The sequence below is a fragment of the Puma concolor genome, chromosome B2 (assembly GCF_028749965.1).
Source record: "Puma concolor isolate L17-30 chromosome B2, mPumCon1.1.hap2, whole genome shotgun sequence".
Classification (NCBI taxonomy): Eukaryota; Metazoa; Chordata; class Mammalia; order Carnivora; family Felidae; genus Puma; species Puma concolor.
This window is the reverse complement of record NC_141671.1, coordinates 9,982,024-10,001,128: the sequence shown is the minus strand read 5'-3', so window position 1 is coordinate 10,001,128 and position 19,105 is coordinate 9,982,024.

Sequence of the window (19,105 nt, the reverse complement as noted above, 5' to 3'; positions counted from 1 at the left end):
AAGGAAGGAGGACCCCACAGGCATAGGTGGGGAGGGGTATGGGGTGGGAGCAGCAGGCAGGGTGCACTCAGGAAGACTGTAGCATCAGTCTCCGCAGGCGTGCCCTTGGCCTCTGTTCTCATCAGTCGGTGAAAGAGGCATGGGATACATCAATCGCAGCAAATGCAGTGAATCCTCACGAGTCAGTTTGGAAAGGACCAGGCTGGCCACCTGAATGGGAAAACCTTGTAGGCATGAAAGTTTCCTTTCTGCTCCTACGATACGGGGCCCCGGAAGTAGACTCATATGACTAGCAACCTGGAATATGTCTGGTGACATACCTCTCATCGTCCAGTGAAGAAGACAGAAACCTAAAAAGTGGAGGGGTAGAGTCCGATCTAGAACCTGGTTTCTCCATCTCTAATCCAGCACCACAGCCTCATATGGATGGGTTATTTTCCAGTCTCCTCTTACTTACATGGTTTCTCTTGGTCTATATATATTCTAGTCTACAATTTGCCTCATGCTCAGTCCTAAGAAGCTGGGGCCCAAATCTTAAGCAAATAATCATTAGAGGTAGGTCTGGTCTGTCTGCCTTTAAAAAAATTTTTAATGTTTATTAAAGAGCATGAGTGGGGGAGGGGTGGAGAAGGAGGGAAACAGAGAATCCGAAGCAGGCTCCAGGCTCTGAGCTGTCAGCACAGAGCCCGACTCTGGCCTGAACTCACAAACTGCCAGATCATGACCTGAGCCGAAGTTGGATGCTTAACCGACTGAGCCACCCAGACGCCCCTGTCTGCCTTTTAAAATAAAAAAAAAAAAACAGAGGTAATGTACTTTTATAACAAGCATCAAGGATTTCAAAGTCCTTTGACAAAAAAGCACATGCAATTCAACGGACAAAGGACAGTCTTTTCAATAGATGATTCTGGAACAACTGGATGTCCAAATGCAAAAACTGAATTTCGACAGACACCTTAGACCTTTCAAAGAGATTAATTCAGAATGGATCTTAGACCTAAATGTAGGTACGAAAGGGTTAAACTTCTAGAGGGAGATGTAGGAGAAAATCTTTGTGACTTTGGGTCTAGTGATGAATTTTTAGATACAGCTCCAAACGCATGAAAGAATTTAACCCTATGTTATCACCTGCAGTTCTAGCTACCACATCTTTGTGGCCAGAACCCCCTCCAGTCTACAGGGCCAGCGTGGTGTGGCAAAGGGTCACAGACTGACGGGCTCAGAGCTCCACAACCTGCTATATTCCCTCAGGCAAGCAACTTTTCCAAGTTCCAATGGCCTCATCTGTAAAATGGCTGTGTATTAATAATTACCTAGCGCAGAGGGGGCTTGAAAGATACAAAGAAAGTAACATAGATGAAAATATTTTAGAACAATGGTTATTACTTAGGTATATATAAAAATTATCTTGAGAGATGTTTCACTTTTCAATTCCTGACTTCACCCGTCCCTCCCTCTTACCACTGAGACTCTGACTGATCTGGTGTGGGGTATCACCCACGAACCTGCCTTGTAGCTTCTCCCTGATGAATCTGAGGCAAGTCTCCAGGGAACCTCACTTTGAGAAATCATTCTGTAAAGTATAAGATGTTACAGAGCCTTAGGCTGTTATGACACACATGGTTTATTTCTCCTACTTTTGGACATCACTTTTCCAATTTTGCAGGCGCTCCGATCAAGTGAGGTGGAGAGGTTGATATAACATCAACAGAAGGTCAGCAAAAATATCCAGTGGGAGAAAGGAAGTCAGTACCGGTAGGGGATGCCTCTGAGGGGGAGCTGCTTTGAAAATGAGACCGGGGCGTGGTCCCTGAGACAAGTCTGCCATCAAGATGCTGAGTCCTCCCTACTCTCATTTGAATCTTTGAGTCAAAACATTCGTGACAACCCTTGCTTTACCTAGTGTGTTAAATCTTAAATTTTCTGAAGAAAGGCATACAAGCAGGAGGACATTTTCTTACCCTTTCACAGGTCATGCCAAATCATTACATTCTCTCATTATATCAATGTGGTGAGCTAAAGACTGTTCAGAAAGGGGCGCCTGGGTGGCTCAGTCGACTGAGCACCCGACTGATCAGGTCATGAGTTCCAGCCCTGCACTGGGCTCTGTGCTGACAGTTCAGAGCCTGGAGCTTGCTATGGATTCTGTGTCTCCCTCTCTCTTTGTCCCTCCCCCACTCGTGCTCTGTCTCTCTCTCTGTCTCTCCCTCCCTCTCTCTCTCTCTCTCTCTCAAAAATAAATAAACATTAAAAAAACTAAAAACAAAAAGAATGTTCGGAGAAGCCATGCCTGTTCAGGCAGCAATGAGCAATAATATTTTAATATTATTTAATTAATATATTTGCATTAATGTAATAATTATTTTAATGGGTGAACAAATTTAGAGAAAGAATATTTCATTTCCCCCAGTATATTATATCACCCTAAGGGATGACCTATAACACGATGTAGGAAACTGGTCTTTCTCCACCTGCTGTGCTTACCTTAGAGCTGTCCTCATTGATAGCTATCAAATGTTAAAATACTGTACGCGTGTAAAATCGGGGTAGAGTACAAGGGTACCTTAGTTTCATCTAACAGATTTCTCCTTGGTGGAATTGTATATGATTTTTACGGATTTGAAAGCAGTGGAGAGAATAACTTTAATTCTTCAAAAGTTGAATGAGGGCTTTATAAAAGGAAACATCAGTAAGTCTGTGGAATTGTGTTCTGAGCTCTGCTGCTTACTGTGTGCTCTCAGGAAAGGTACTTTACCCCTCTGAGCCTTATCTAAGCTTTCTTTTATAGGAGGAGGTCTCAATATTTGGCAATAGGAGTCTTTATGCGAGTCGTGTGTGCAAAGCTCCTACTGTAGAGGGAGGCATGTGAGCCATTCAGTACAATTTAGCTCCTTTCCTCACACCCTTCCTGCCATACCCATCCTGTGAGACCTAAATACGTGCGTGCTCTCTGACCGCGATGAAAATGGGGTTAACAAAAAACGGAGGAGCAAGGAGCATCTGTGCAACCGGGTCCTCAATGTGGACGGCAGAGAATTCGGTAAATGGGCCAACATTTCCGGGAGACCCTGATTTTCAACTTTCTGTATGCAGAAACTATTTTCTGGGTCATTTCTTTCTCTCCAGAATAAGCCAGAGGTACTCTGTGCACAGAAGACACAAGTGGTGTAAACAGAGATGGGAGAAAGAAGGGTTTGAGGAAAGATTGGAGTCTGAGGAACAAGAAAGAACCTCAGTGGCAAGAAGGCAGAGGACAACAGAGGATCACGGGAAATTAAGACGTGGGCCTCAACCGCTGTTGACTTCGCTGTGAACATGGTCAAGCAGAATGCTTGTTGGCCTTTTGATCTCTGTTCTGAGACATAGCTAAGCGCTGCCGGACCAAGGCAGATACTGAGGGTGCGGTCAGGGGAGGAACCCTACGCACCAATTCCCAGAGTCAGTGCTAAATTATCTGGGACCCTAATAACATTCTCCTGGTTGAGAAACAATTTTGAAACCAGAGGTATAACACTGGAGTGATACACAGTAGACCAAGTGGTATGTAAGAGACAGACTGAGGTTGAAAAGAGCTTCGAATTTGTACATTTCTGCATGGTTTAGCAAAGTATGCCTTTGATGATATATGCTTAACATAGTTTCTGGTAGCTACACTTTGCCATAAACAGAGCCAAGATCAATTCAACAGGGTACAGAGAACAAGGGTTGGGAGTTTGCCGTGTCGATTGCAATACTTTGCTGAATCATAAAGGAAGAATTTTGACAAAAAATCAAATGCCCTCATTTTACTGACAAGGAAACCGAGGCTCGGAAATGAATGTAAAAATGGGCCTCTTGTAAGAAGATGTAAGATAAGGACAGAGTTGTTAGCAAAGCTAGGTGTTTGAAATCATAGTGTCCTTTACTTTAGTAAGTTCAACGGAGAATACAGTGATTTATATATCCAGCTCCCATTTATCCTGATGCATGCAATTTGTATTTCTTTTTTCTTTCTTGCAGTTCATTTTCCTCTTAAAAATTTTCTGTAAACCCAACCTTTTGGGGTTTTTTTGTTGTTTTTTGTTTTTTTTGCATTTGTAATTTGAGTACTGAGATCATTCTCAGGAGGGCTATGTTCCTAAGAGAACAAAACTTTTTTTTTTTTTTTTTTTTTTTTTAACTCTAGAGATGACTACTCTGGAAAAGAGAAAGGAATCTTTTCATCCAGAGTTATTTCAAAGTGAAAGATCTCATGATCATCCTAGATGATTCCACAAGCGGACTCCAAGGATGCCTACCAGAGCCTGGTAAGTCCTGAGCGATCCTACAGGACATTGGGGAGCTTGTCGATTTGTTTACCAATTTGCAGATCTAACTTCGTGGCATGTGAAACACCAGTAAAAAATAATCTCCTGCTTCATTGTTTCAGAGAATACAAAGAAATGTACAATCACCGTGGACCTGTTCACTCTTGCCACGTCTGGTTTTTATTATTATACATAGAAAGAGAATCTTCTGTTCACCAGCATCTATAAAGGGGCTGGTTTCCTCAGCTCCATAGTAATTGTTTAATATTACATCAGCGCAAAGTTTTAGGGCATGTTTCTTGGAAACCCTTTGGCATCAGGTGTGGATATCCAGGCAAGATAGCAGCTGGTAATTTTTAGGTTTAGAAAAAAAAAAAAAAAAGATCATGTGCATTTTCTCAAGTCTTAATGGAAACTCTTCACAGTCTAAATAGTCTAACTTGTTGATGGAGTAAAAAAACATCTTCAGTTCTTTCTAGAAACCGCAAACATGCTAAAAATAGAGTTCAACTTTTAAGAGGCAAATTCTTCTAGATTTCTTATGTAGTTTGAGGCTTAGTAGATTGAAATGATTTTAAAATGCTTTAGAAAAAACTCAGGGGTGAAAATAATTACTTCAAACCAGGTCAAATAAGAATAACTGTGACAGGGGAGCCAGGGTGACTCAGTCAGTTAAAGGTTCTACTTCAGCTCAGGTCATGATCTCATAGTTCATGAGTTTGAGCCCCGCGTTGGTCTCTGTGCTGACAGCTCACAGCCTGGACCCTGCTTCGGATTCTGTGTCTCCCTCTTTCTCTCTCTGCCCCTCCCCTGCTTGTGCTCTCTCTCTCCTCTGAAAAGTAAAATAAACATGAAAAAAAAATTTTTTTTTTAATAAGAAAGACTATGATAGGTCTCCTAAGCCTTGCAATGCTGTTTCAGGATATGTGTTAAAAATAAGATTTCCTTTCTGTTCACTGTTACTCCCTGCCAAAGACACAGAAGAACTTCTCTGTGAAGCTGTGTTTGGGGGTCGACACCCGATCACCACTCTTTTTAGGAAAAGGGATAATAAAGTGGTCCACTGCGTGATCCGAAGAATGAAATCCTAATACTTCAACTCTGCAGGATTGGGTTGAAGACTGAGAACTTCAGCTGTCTTCCCCTCCAGCAAATTTCTCCTCTCCTCTACCCCATGTGACCCTAACCTCCCCGAAATCCCAATCTCCAGGGAGCTGGGGCCTGTTCTTCCTGTCACGAACTTTCAGTCTTCTGGAAGCACTAGAAACATCAAAGAGAATCGCCTTCTCCCACGTCCTGCGTGTGTCACACTCTGTGGAATGGACTGCATAGGAGGGGATTGTACACCCTTCGTGGGGTGGGTCCTGCTCATTTCAGAGAATCAGCAAAGGCACTTCCAGGCCGGCACAAAGCGTACAGGCGGTCTCTCCACCTCGCACTTGTGTGGCCATTTCTCTTGTCCTGGGGTCCTGATGTCCTGGCATTGCCATCACAGGTCTCGCGTCCCTGAATAATGCTGTGGTGGCCAATGGGCCGCCACTTGCCCTCAATGACACCGAAGCTTGTGAGCTTCCATTAATGATTTGCTTTTACGTTAAACACACGGTTCTAGAAACACAAATTTCTGGCATGGCTAACCCTTGCATGACGAGAGTTTGGATAAGCCAGCAAATTTTCCTGCTGACGTTCCTCAAGTTCCATGCCTTCCTGGTGCTATGGGCTGTGTCAGTGATCTGCTGCCCTCTTTTGAATTTTAGGACGCACTGCACCCATAAATAGGGCCTGTTGCTTGAAGGAGCCTCCGCTCCCTGTCCTGGGGCAGGTGGAACCTTCTGGCTCATTTTACTGATCCCCAGCAAAGGCTAGTCCAGCGCCATCAGAACACTGTTTTCAGCTTCCCCACCCCCACGAATATGATGTCTTCTGCTGGCGTTCTGGGGGCAAAAGCAAGACCCATCTCCTACAGCCACAAACCAGTCGATGAACGATTAGACATGCTGTTGTGCTTTTGTTTTCGTTTTAATTTTCCTACCTGAATCAAATTTATCACCCAGACCACTGCCCCTTCTGGGCTGATCTATTCATTCCCTGAAATTGCACGCATGAGATTCTCGTGACAAAGAATCTAGAAGAAGACTCGATGTCTGAATCCACTCCGTACACCTGCCCGGCTAAACACATCTGTTCTTTGAGGACAACAGCCAGGGGTGGAGGACCTCACAGAGCTGGCTGGGTCACACTGAGATCAGAGGGCCTTGTAGGAAGTTAGACCTGCTGGGCTGGGTAGAGCTTACTGGCGCCAGGGTCCCCCTGCCCCCCCTGCTCCCCTCTACCAGCTACGCTGTGCTGTGACTGCATCACCCCCAAACCATCTGCATGGTGCTTCCTTCCCCTGCCCTCCCTGACAGCATCTCCGTCCCCACGTCCTCTGGCCATTACCCCCACTTCCTGTGCCAAACTCATAGATGAAGGAACAGGTGAGGATACGCTCATGAACAATAAAACTAAAGAATCTATTGTCATCTTTCCTCCAAAATCACAGGCGTTCTTTGGAGAACAAGAAGGCGGCCGCAATGGAGGGTCAGAAAAACCAGGAGGCGACATCTAAGATTAGGTTCTATGAGGAAGCTGATCTCTGTCCATTGTTCTATGGCAATCTCTCTGCGTGTCTGTCTGCCTCTCTCAAGCTGCTTTGAGCTCCGCCCTACTCCCAGAGCCTTCGCAGACTAGATGCTGGAACACCGCTCCCCCTGGGCCCCCTCTGGGCCATAGCAGTCCCGTGCTGAGCATGGAGACTTGGAGATGTGGTCCCCCCGCAGCTCCTAGTGGGAAAAAGAATGGGCAGCACTGTCTTCCTCCGGGAAGAATACTGAAAGTGCCTAAAGGTCCAATTAGGCCATTAGGAGATGAAAATGCACCCAAAATACGGGGGCTCCCCCAAACCACTGGGCAAACGGCCCTCTGCTCCACGGCCGGCCTCCTGGGTGTGCGACCTGTGCTTCTGGAAGGGGCCTGCACTTCGGGCAATGCTCTGCCGTCACTGTCTTGACATTCCTCACAATTGTTTGAGTAAGGGGCCCACGTTGCCTTTCTGCACTGTGCCCCACGAGTTACGGATCTGCTCCTGCGTCGCATTCAGGGACAGCCCAGTCCTGAGGCATCCTATTTCCCCCCGGAAATGGTGGGTTGATACAGGTTTATGCTTGGGGGGGCGGGGCAGGGGGCATGGAATGCCGCGTGGTAGCCTTGGACCTGATTCGGACTCTTGGCTAGAACGCCTGCTTACTGTAAGGGTAATGCAGCGTGGCTGGCTGGCAGTTACATTTCCAGGGACCGCGGGCTCGGTCAGTTACGGAGAGAGAAAAGTGCCCATGGAGAACCGTGTAAAGGGCCTGGAAGGAATCATCACGGCCAGGAAAAAGACACTGAGAAATTCTGCATGGGGGAGATAGTTCAGTAAAAAGAGAGGTTCACAAGCAAGTCCCAGGGGTGATCCTGTTGTGTCTAGAAGGAAGAGACAAGAAAAACTGTTTCTTCCAGTCTTTATTTTTTTCAGCTGAAGCCATGAGGCCCAAGGCACATACATACTCAGCCGATATTTTTTCTGTGTCCTACTGTTTGTTCTGAATTCTTCCTGAGTCGCTGCACAGAAGCACTACATCAACACAATTTATTTGATTACGATGCCGCGTCATATCATATATCTCCTGTTCACGTTCGGGTGACACGGCACTGTGCTTGTGTAGGAGCGTTTTGGGTGCCCATTATCACAATCACTGCCGAATAGCATTTACCAAGTGCCCACTATCATACTAGACGCTACAACAGAAGGGGGGGAGGGAACATATAACAGTTTAATAATAGAATAGGAAAAAAAAAAGATACTCTTTCTATTGAATCCAACTTGCAGACAAACAAAACAAAACGAAGAACTACTTGATATTTCCTCTCCATGCCTGCTGTATGGTGGCAAGAAAGACCTCCAAAGCACATAAAGCTCTTATCTTTGTTCATTCCCCCAAGAATAATAGATCAGTCAGAGCTCTGATGCTGTTTTAATAATGCACAATTTACAATTCATTGGTTACCAAGCACTCACAGCATAATTAACTTTACAGACCTGTTCAGCAAATCCACATGGTTGTGTACAATATGGGGGGAGGGGGCAGGCAGGGGAGGGCAAAGAGAGAAAGTCATCTTCCTTCCTTTCTTTATATCAAAATTGCGGAGTCCTCCGCCAGCTGGGAAGATTGGCAGGCAACTGCTGTGACCGTAGGAAGGCCTGAGTTCGATGTACAATCTCCCCACCAAAAAGTTTTGAACTGGCAAAAACTGTAATCCTTATGGGTACCATGTTGAGTCCCCCGGGAGCATCTCACGAAGGAAGCATGGTGACTAAGCCACAGAGCTGTGTCAAGAATCACTCTTTTAGGGGGAAAAAAAAGCTATCTGCCTCTCCGTCTTCTATACTCTTGCGAACAAAATTTAAGCTGCGTATAATCACTCCCTCCCTCTCGAAAGTGTGTAGCAAGAGCAGGGGTACCAAGGAAGCAGGGGCTGGGGTAGAGGAGAGACACAGATTCCCTGCCTGCTTTCACAACCCTCCAGAGGGCCATCATTTACTTGAAGGGGCCTCTGGAAATTCACAGAGAATTCTCACAACCAAATAAAATTCACTTGCCGTGTGTCAAAGTATATATCAATGACCTACTTTGTTTTTAAAAGCTCTGTTCTACACCTTTTGGATTTCCCCAACGCACACGTGATGTTTTAGCTTAGAATCCAATTGTCCAAAAAGGAGAATCTGCTTGATGGTTTATTTCTGCCCTTAAAAACAGAACATAGGGGCGCCTGGGTGGCGCAGTGGGTTAAGCGTCCGACTTCAGCCAGGTCACGATCTCGCGGTCCGTGAGTTCGAGCCCCGCGTCAGGCTCTGGGCTGATGGCTCAGAGCCTGGAGCCTGTTTCCGATTCTGTGTCTCCCTCTCTCTCTGCCCCTCCCCCGTTCATGCTCTGTCTCTCTCTGTCCCAAAAATAAATAAACGTTTGGAAAAAAAAAATTAAAAAAAAAAAAAAAACAGAACATAAAAAAAAAGAAGGGGCAAATGGGCTCCACATCCCCCTCTTTATTCCCAAAGCCTGTTTTCCTCTTGGTTGTGGCTTCTAAGTCCTCAGAATAGGACTCACACACACGTAGGCTGGAGATGCTACAACACCTCCAAGTCGTAAGCACTTGGGTTATCACGTCTCATGTAGTATGGAGGCCAAGAACTTGGGCTTCGCAGGCAGACAGACTTAGGTTCAGATCCTGGCTTTGTCACGTGCTCGCTGTTCAGTTTGGAAGAGTCATTGACCCTCCTGAGGACTTAGTTTTCCCATCAATAAAAATAAAATGGAAAGCATTGACCTCACAGACTTATTGAAGGACTGAAGGAGATAATTTGTAGAAAGCGGTCAGCATAATGCCTTGTTTTGGGTGGGTACATATAGCAAATGGTCATTATTATTTTGTTGATGTTACTCGGTCGTGGTTAGTCATTTTGTTATGTTTAGCTTTTCGCTCTTTTTAGCAGCCCAGATAACAACCAGAGGAGATGCCAATTAGCGTTGCCTCATTCTGAGCGAGGGTGTTGACACAATGGCCATGCTTTATAGTCTACCACTGGGTCAAATGAGAAAAGTGAGGGTCTATGATCACTTTCAGGGTAGAATTGCCTAAAATCATCCTCCTTTGAGTAGCCTGAACTCCCTTTCACTGGAATTCGAAATGGGTTGGTCAACAAAGGTGGGAGATCGTTTCCAGAGAATCAACGATCAAATGGGCGCCTCTCCAAAAGCACAGTAAGTGCCTTCCAGACACGAGATGGAATACAAAGTAAGTTTGCCAACGGAAGGAGAAGGTACTCGGCATAACCAGGGCGTTAGGTCAAGGGACACCCTCCCTTCTAGTAGGCATCCAAGTTAGGGAGGTGGGTGGGTGCATTTATAAAAAGAATGGAAGTCCCTGAGAGTAAGAGGGGGGCATGCATGCAACATAATCGCGCATGTATGTTAAGGGTTTAATATTCCCTGGATACTCTTCTAAATGCTTCACGTGTATTAATTCATTTAATTCTGCATAGTTACGATTATGATCACCATTTTATAGCTAAGGAATGTGAGGCACAGAAAGGATGAGTCAAGGTGATGTGAACTTCTTTCATGTAAACCCAAGAGTTGGCTCTACAACTACTTGAGTTACTGCTCAAGACCATCTGGATGGGTATTCTAGTTGGGACTGGGGATGAAATTAACAATGGCTTAAAATATTGTGAGACTGTAAATTATAGCAACCTATAGTTGGAAGCCTGGGAGAGCTGTCGGAATAGCCACAAGCCAGGAGGCTTCTGGGAGGGGACACTCTGAGGAACTAGAGAACAAACAGCCCCCAAGAAGATGCCCAGAGCACTGCTATGGCACTCCAGATCTGTCACTATGGTGACCCATTCAGGGTGTTGAGAAGGGGGGGGCGGTTTCTCAAGACCCCATTTAGTAGTAGCCCTTCTTACTGGGAACCACAAACTGCTCTGTGTCCTTCTGTTTTCGTTGGATGCTTGTGGTTAGGGCAACAGAGATCCATTCAGAATACAAGAAAAGGGGACAGAGCGTTGTGGTAAGGATACTCACAGACTGGAACTGGACCGCAAGCTGCAAAACTCTAGAAATTAACACAGCTCCAGGGATCAGCTGCTTTCTGTCTCAAAGGCGGCATTATCTCTTTTCTTTCCATGGCTCCTCATTTCTCAGCGTATCTCCACCGTTTTCTTTTCTATCATCAGCCGCCTTTGTTTCATCAATGTTTCCAACCCCCTTAAACACGACCCCCCATGGCCTCCCCTGACCCTGATTTACCCTGAGCAGCCCCCTTCCCACCATCTGAATATATTTGTTACAATATCTTAGTTCATATTTCCAGGAGAGAAATCTGATGGACTCTGCTTCTCCTTTTCTGAACAGAGTTCTAGGTACGGTCCAGTCCCAGGGCTTCCTGTCCTGTCATAGGATACCCACTCCTATCCCGACCAGCTGTGGGACAGGTGGGGTCACATGGCATAAAATATGGACGTGGCAGCTGCTCCTTCTTCAGTGGCCCTGGGCAAGGCAGCCTCAGTCCCTAGAAACTCTGCCCAAGGCAGGTGTTTCACACCAGGGTGGTGCAGCTCCACGTCTAAGTGTGGATCTGGCCCCAGGACCATGCTCTCGGAGGAACAACACAGGAGTCTGGATGGAGGCTCTGACCCAGCAGGAAGCTGTCCAGCAACTTGCTCTATAATTTTAGTGTGTATTTCCAAGTTTTTCTGTTTTACCTACTCCTCAACATCTGCTGACCCTCACCAGAGATCCTCAACACACACACACACACACACACACACACACACACACACACGTGCACACAGTGGGATTTAACATCTCCTGTTCTTGATCAGACCCTGACCTCAGCCTGGCTTTGGATCTGTTCATACTCTTCTTCCTACGGAGCTTTGGTACCTGCTCTGTGTCCTTCCTGGCATCTGACCTCAGCCAAACGTTCTTCGCCCAGTTACTCTCTCCTCAGGGCTAGTACTTTGAAGGAGTTCCCATCTTCTGAACTGCACAGTCTATGACAAATGAACAAATAGGTCTTGCTGTGAGGCCACATTGGGTAACAGTGTGGGTTACAAATAATACGGAGCTGATGCCCATCGCCTGTCTGTTGTCAGTTTACTCAACAGCATTTGTCAGTTTGATTTCAGCCAACTTTGCCCAGAGGTGCTAGTCCTTCCCAGTGGCCACTTGTCACTCACACACATCAATTTCTTAAGGTTTGTTTTGGTTTGTGGCAAAAAAAAAAAAAAAAAAAAAAAAAAATCTACCAGGCTAAGCTTAATTTGGTTCATTGGATCCTTAAGATTTTCATTCCCATCCCACTCGATCTTTTTGTGGAATTTTTCTTTCCTTTGACCATATTTTCATGTCCAATCTCTTTCTCCTGTTGGTTTTTCCAGATCGCCTGATAATCGTTTATCTCATGGCAAGTCTCTAATCTACCCATCTGGCCCAGTAGGATATAGTTTATTCTAGCCTTTAGAAAAAAAAAAAAATGCTTTCCATACTTCACGGTCACATCTGATTTTTTTTTTCCCCCAAGGCAACCTTCAGGGGCATCCTAAGTGTCCCTGGAAATATAAGACCCTGATTTACACTGGGGAGTAGACAAATTCAGTGCCATGGAGGGAAGATGGAGTCTTTTCACAGAAACCAAGCATCGCACACAGCTCTAGATGGGAGCACATTAGGACCCCGGTGTGATTTGTAGAGTATTAGGATGACCCATCGCTCCTCAAGAGACCCTTTTGCACATCTTCTAACTCAGTGGCTCTCTATCTCCCGGAGAGGCTCAAAATTATGGATGCCAGACTCCCACCCAGGCCAATTAAGTTTGAACCTCTGGGGTCGGGGTCCAGACATGAGTACATGTTTTTAATTCTCTAGGTGGGTCTAATGTGCAGCCATAGTTGGGAACCCTTCCCTAGTTCAGTGGTTTATAAACTTGGCTGTACTTTGGAGTCACTAGGGAACCTTAAACAATACTGATGCCTGGGTCTGACCCTCAGAGATTTTGACTTAATTAGTCTGGGTTTTGGCCTACCCATTGTGATTTTAAAAGCTCCCCGGGTGATTATAATATGCAGCCAAGATTGAGAACCAGTACCTTCATGGATGCCTGAAATTTCAACATTAGGCTCTCTGCTTCTCACCTGAGTTTCTAACTGACACAAAAATATACATGCCCTTGGGTGAAAGATGATGCTTTTCTCAATTATGTATACCTAAGTGTGAATGTGTTCCAGAAGTAAAGTTGCTGAATTGAATACAGGACACCGGTTATGTTTGAATTTCAGATAAACAAAAAATAATTATTTGTGTAATTATTTGTGTAGTAATTATGAGTGTAAGTATATCTCGTGTAATATTTAGACACACTTATTATACTGAAACATTATTCGCTGCTTATCCAGAAGTCAAACTGAACGGGGCAGCCTATATTTTGATTTACTAAATCTGGTTCAGCCTATCCAGAAGGCTTTCTGAGAGCAGGCTGTGGGAGGGGGGGCATGGAAAAAGCACAGGGACATAGAGACCCTGGCAGGAGGCAAGGAAGACTGTCGAAAGACCACCAAACAAAGCGGGGCTATGCCAAACAGGAAATTATTTGACTTCTCAAACTCATTCAGGTACCTACTGTCACGTCCTTGTAAAAATCAAGAGACTCTCCCCTCCCTTAGCAGCTTGGACAGCAGGCAGAAGGGGCTGAGGACACATTAGCCTTCTAGACCTGCCTGCAATGACCCACGGCAGCCAACAGCCATGATCTAGGATCCCCTTCCTGCAGGGTCAAGAGCAAGCTACAGGTACGATAGATGGCGAACTTATTCCCTAATGTCCTGAGTTGTGTTGGTATTTTTTTTTTTTTCATTTAAAATTCACTACATTTAGAATTACAAATTTACAAAAAAATCTAAAGATAGAATTTAATTAAGAACTTAATTAAATTTCGTATAAAATTTAATTATAACCAAAGGTTTCAAAATAGCTGGCTTTGACTTATGATGATTGTAACCTGCTTCCAGGAAGTTAGACAGACAAAAATGCCTTCGAAATTAGGTAAAGAAGGTAGATATGTAAATAAATATGATAAAGGCTCCCTAAACTAAAATCCCAGTAAGCCTATTATAAAGTCTTGTATTCCTGGGTATGCTAATCCCATCCTCCAAATAAATTCACCTTTTTTTCAAGGACATTTTCTTTTGCACTTTTCTTGTGAACTCTTCCTTGTACATCTATGGATACCCAGGGGATTTTCTTCTCACTGGTTTCCAAGTTATCCAAACAGAAGATACTTACATCTAGTAACGTGACAGGTCGGCACACCTAGGAGAAATGGATCTATATCCCCCAAGCCCCTCCTTAGATTCCCCAATTGAACATATTTCCATGTATTAGGTTACCAGGGTCTAGAAAAACAAGTTTATTTATTTATGAACATCTTTTTCTTTCCCAGTTAAGATGATATTTGGATTGTTAAATCTGAGCATGAAGTCAATACCCCAGAAGAAATGGGAGACATTGTTCTGACCCAAACAATCTCCACAGAATACTAGAGTACACAGAAAGTTCTTCCTAGTCCCCCAGCGCACCTTCCTCTCCTCCCCGCCAATGTTTATGTACCTCAGTTTTCTTTTATCGTTACCTCATTGTCTCATCTGACAACCCCATGGACCGACACTTCCCAGGTGTCTTTGAGGTCATTCATCCCTGGGTCTGACAGCTGCCTGAGATACACAGGGCCCTGGGGCCCCTCCTTAGCTCTTCTCTTTTAAATGGAAAGGATACTGCTTTCGGAAGATTATGCGGAAAAGAAAGGCAAATACTCTTTGCTTTCCAGCAAAGCTAAAGAGAGTGGCACTGGGTTCTGTGACAAGGCGATGCAAATTAAGTGTTTAAAAAAATAAAAGGCATTCTTCCTTACTTAACCCTCCCATTGACCTTGCCCCATCCCCGGATACAGCTAAGTAGACAGGAGCACTCCTTTGCAATGAGAATACCGGGAAACGTTGCTGTTCAACTTATCGATACTTACCAAATCAATTTCTTGCAGGATCTCTTCCCGGCTAGCCCTCTGCGTAAAATGTAAACCACTGGAACTCCGAGGAGCTGAGCTCCAGGGAGGGCACCAGGGAGGGCACATTTGGTCAAGGAAGGGGCAGCCAGTCATTTTAAGACCTGTTGGAGGAGCTTATCAGGTTCCCGATTTCTCCAGTGTAAAATGCCTGGCGGGCTCAATGATGGAGATAAACGCAGCTGTAATGTACCATGATCCAGAGCTTATTCACAGATCACAGCTGCGTAATTTCAGGTAACATGCTTCCCTTGTTTGGATTTGTTTAACATTGTTAAATATATAGTCAGACCATCTGCACAGTATTTTTTTTAAATTGGAAATTACAACCATAACTTCCTTTTTATATATCAATAAACTAAACAGCAAAATTTCAAAGGGATCCTTCTGTACCGAGCACTGAAGCAGAATGCCTGTCCCACGCCACACCACTGTCTAATTGCACACTAATTGGACAAACGTGATTAAATATTTCAAGATCTTTACTAATTGCCTCTATTTTAGCTTTAAAATTTGCTTGCCACCAACAAATTTAATGACACTGGTGTCTAGTCATCACCAAAAAGCCCAAGAGTTGCTCTTTAAAATGTACCTAGTCAGAGTATTTACTGATTGTGCATTGTTTCCAATGTAGCTTAATTAGAAATCCAATCAGTTCCCTAAGTCTAATTATACTTGATTTGTAGATTCAGACTATGATACATAATGAAGCCAAGCAGCTAACAGTAAACGTGCCTGAAATGTAACAATAAGAGAAATATTTTTTAATGTACGTCTTGTCACTTTGGAAAAGCAAGTGAAACACACGATCTTTCATGATGGGGATTTTGGAGGTTTGAGCCTTTCCAAGTTTCCACGAGCTGGGTTCCAATTCGATCGGTAAAGCCTGCTTGGGAAGATGACGGTCAGAAAATATTTCTGTGTCTCCATATTATAGATCAGAAAGAAAAGAGAGACAATTACTTCCTTCACGTTGTGAGAAACTTTTGTGGCATTATTGCACAGCAGTTGCCTTGATGAAGCTGGTATAGTTAAAATGGACACATTCGTGGAGTGATTTAAAAAAATTGGCTTCCTAGCAGTTTGATTTAACTATTTGAGACAATTCTTATCCAGTGCCTAAAAACCGGCGTTTCTATAAGGTTATAGTCAAATATGTGAGGATATAATTTTGCATATACACAGAATTTTATTAGAGGGAAATATTTCTAAACATATAATGGCATGTATGCAGTAATTTGCAACCGATTCTTGGTCTGTGAAAACAGGCTAGGTGGAGTAGAAAAAACACTTTTTAAAAATTATTTAAAAAAATAATAATAACGCAGGGGGCACCTGGGTGGCTCAGTCGGTTAAGCATCCGACTTCAGCTCAGGTCATGATCTCGCGGTTTGTGGGTTTGAGCCCCACGTCGGGCTCTGTGCGGACAGCTCGGAGCCTGGAGCCTACTTCGGATTCTGTGTCTCCCTCTCTCTCTGCCCCTCCCCCTCTCGTTCTGTGTCAGTCTCTCTCTCTCTCAAAAATAAATAAACATTAAAAAATTAAAAAAGAATAATGCGGACTAAGATGACAATTACTGCTTCAAGCACCCAACCAGTTTTAGGCGGTAGCATGTAGACGGAACCCACCACTCTGTGCCCAGATTCCCAACATTTCTGTGTTGGCATCACGACGCTGGAGTAATGTTGGCTCAAAACGAACCTCGAGATTTATGATCATTCCACTTCCATTTTGAACACAGTGGGAAAAATCAAAAGGTGAATCAGAGTGGAGACCAGAGGGTAGAAAAGAAACGGGAGTTTTAGGCATAAAGGCACTGCAGGATTATTCAAAACATCCAGAAACTCTAAATTAATTACTGTTGACTATTCAACAATAGGCTATTACTTTAGCTGTCTTTCCTTGAATGTAAAAACTTATCTTTTTGTAACAACTTAGCCTGAAAGAAACATGGAAATATTTGTGACTGAAAGACTACAGAAGTGCAAAATGTGGGCAGTTTTCAATTTTGCATTATTTACATTTATTCTGCTGTTGCTTTTAAAAAGCTATGCAGTAGGGGTGCTTGTGTGGGTGGCTCCGTCGGTTGGGGGTCTGCCTTTGGCTCAGGTCAGGATCTCACCGCTGGTGAGCTCGAGCCCCGCGTTGGACTCTGTGCTGACAGCTCGGAGCCTGGAACCTGCTTCGGATTCTGTGTCACCCTCTCTCTCTCTCTGCCCCTCCCCTGCTCGCACTCTCTCTTTCTCAAATATAAATAAACATCAAAAATTAAATAAAAAGCTGTGTGGTAGAATTGCTCCGTTGTGAATATGATATACATACATTTTAAAGACTCTGTGAGAAATATCTTATGTTTGTTCTTTCTCCCTTTCTCAAGATCATCTCATCGCGTGTACTGACCCTGGAGGGTTTTCATTTGCCTTCGGTATGACACAGTTCTGAACCAACGCACCCTCTGGCCAAGACCCTAAGTTTCACTCTTCTGTGTGTAGCTCTTATAACTCCCTGTACAAAGGAGTCAGCCTATATTGATTAATTTCTCAACATTGAAACAAAATGGCTACTCATAGAGCTGGTTTTCTCCAAGCAGAATTCATCACGAGGAGCTTTGGGTTAACAGAAAACCATCATCAGCCCTGTTTGGATTATCAACACCCTGGAAAGCCTCTTCTTTTCCTCTCTGAGGAAGGATGGCTTTTCGAATACTGCCATTCAGATTTTTGAACACAGTGAGATGGGGAAGCTGAGAGGAGACACAGATCCTTTGATTTCTGTGGGCAGGTCACTTCCCACCTTCATTGACTGACCGTGTGGGAGAAGGCAGAGAAGACTGAAATGCACCCCCCCCCCCGAACTCAGACCCCAGAGCAGCTCTCCAAAAGCAAAAGCAAATGTCTGATAACATAGCCTCTAACAGAAATAAATAAAGTAAAATAACATAGTTTTCGGCACAATATGTGTATACATATATATGCAAATACATATATTTTATACATTTTGCAAAAAATAAATAATTCCATCAAGGAAAATACCCGTCGTCACCAATGTCTGGGAAATCAGGAAGGAAAGGAATCGCCCCGTGCAGGCTTCTCACTTTTAAATCCCGGAGAATTTTTAAAGGAGGGCTCTGTTCCTTTATTTTCCTCGAAGCTGAGTTTTTATCTTTTCCTCTTCTTATTAATAAGGCCTGGCCCCTCGTTAACATGCAGCCAGAGCCTAATGAGCCTTGCAGACTCCTGTAATTTCTTCACTGTTGAAAATGCCTGACACTAATCTATGCCATTTATACTAATAAGAGGTGGATCAGCTGATATTTGGTGCAATGAAAATATGCTAAATATACTTTATTGAATTGCACGTACTTAGTCCTCCCCAGTTCGCTGTATTATGGCAACAGATGCCTGATCATTACCTCTGTGCTCTATGTGGAACAAAACCTTTGGTTTGAATAAATGAGGGAAGAAGGAGTCAGACATTTGATATGTTAGCTTCCTTTTTTTTTTTTTTTAATGCTGCCAATATTGACGTTCAAACTTCCACGTCGGAAAAGCCATTTTTTCCATGATTTTCAAAACACTAACACAGGGCTTTCCACAGAAACGGCAGTGAATTAAAGACCTGACCTAAAATATGACATCCGATATTAAGAGGACGTTCATGAAGGCTAAATTTGGTTGGGTTTTGCGGACAGCTTATTAATTATATCCGTAAGGACTCCCAGAGAGCTCTTGGTGATTCATAATTTTCTAATGACTACCGAAGACATTTTTACCAATCGGAACATACATTGACCACCGTGTTATTATTCTATTAGGCAAAAGCAAATGTTTTCATTTTTGCCTTGCCGGCCTCATTTTTTGATGACTCTGCTGCGCTCGCCTCTCTTCCTTGCCGAGAGACACATGACCGAGGAGACAGACTGCAGGTGTTAGCAAATGTTTCCAACACTTGTGTCAATACCTGTTTTTGGCTCAGACATCACAAGCCAGAGGGTGCTTTTCAAAACCTTATTTAAAACTACATATTCATTCAAGACGATCAGCTGTCACTCATCCTCTGAGAGGAATATGAATATGGTAGAATCTCGAGGGGCCCGAACCACGCACGCACGCACACACGCA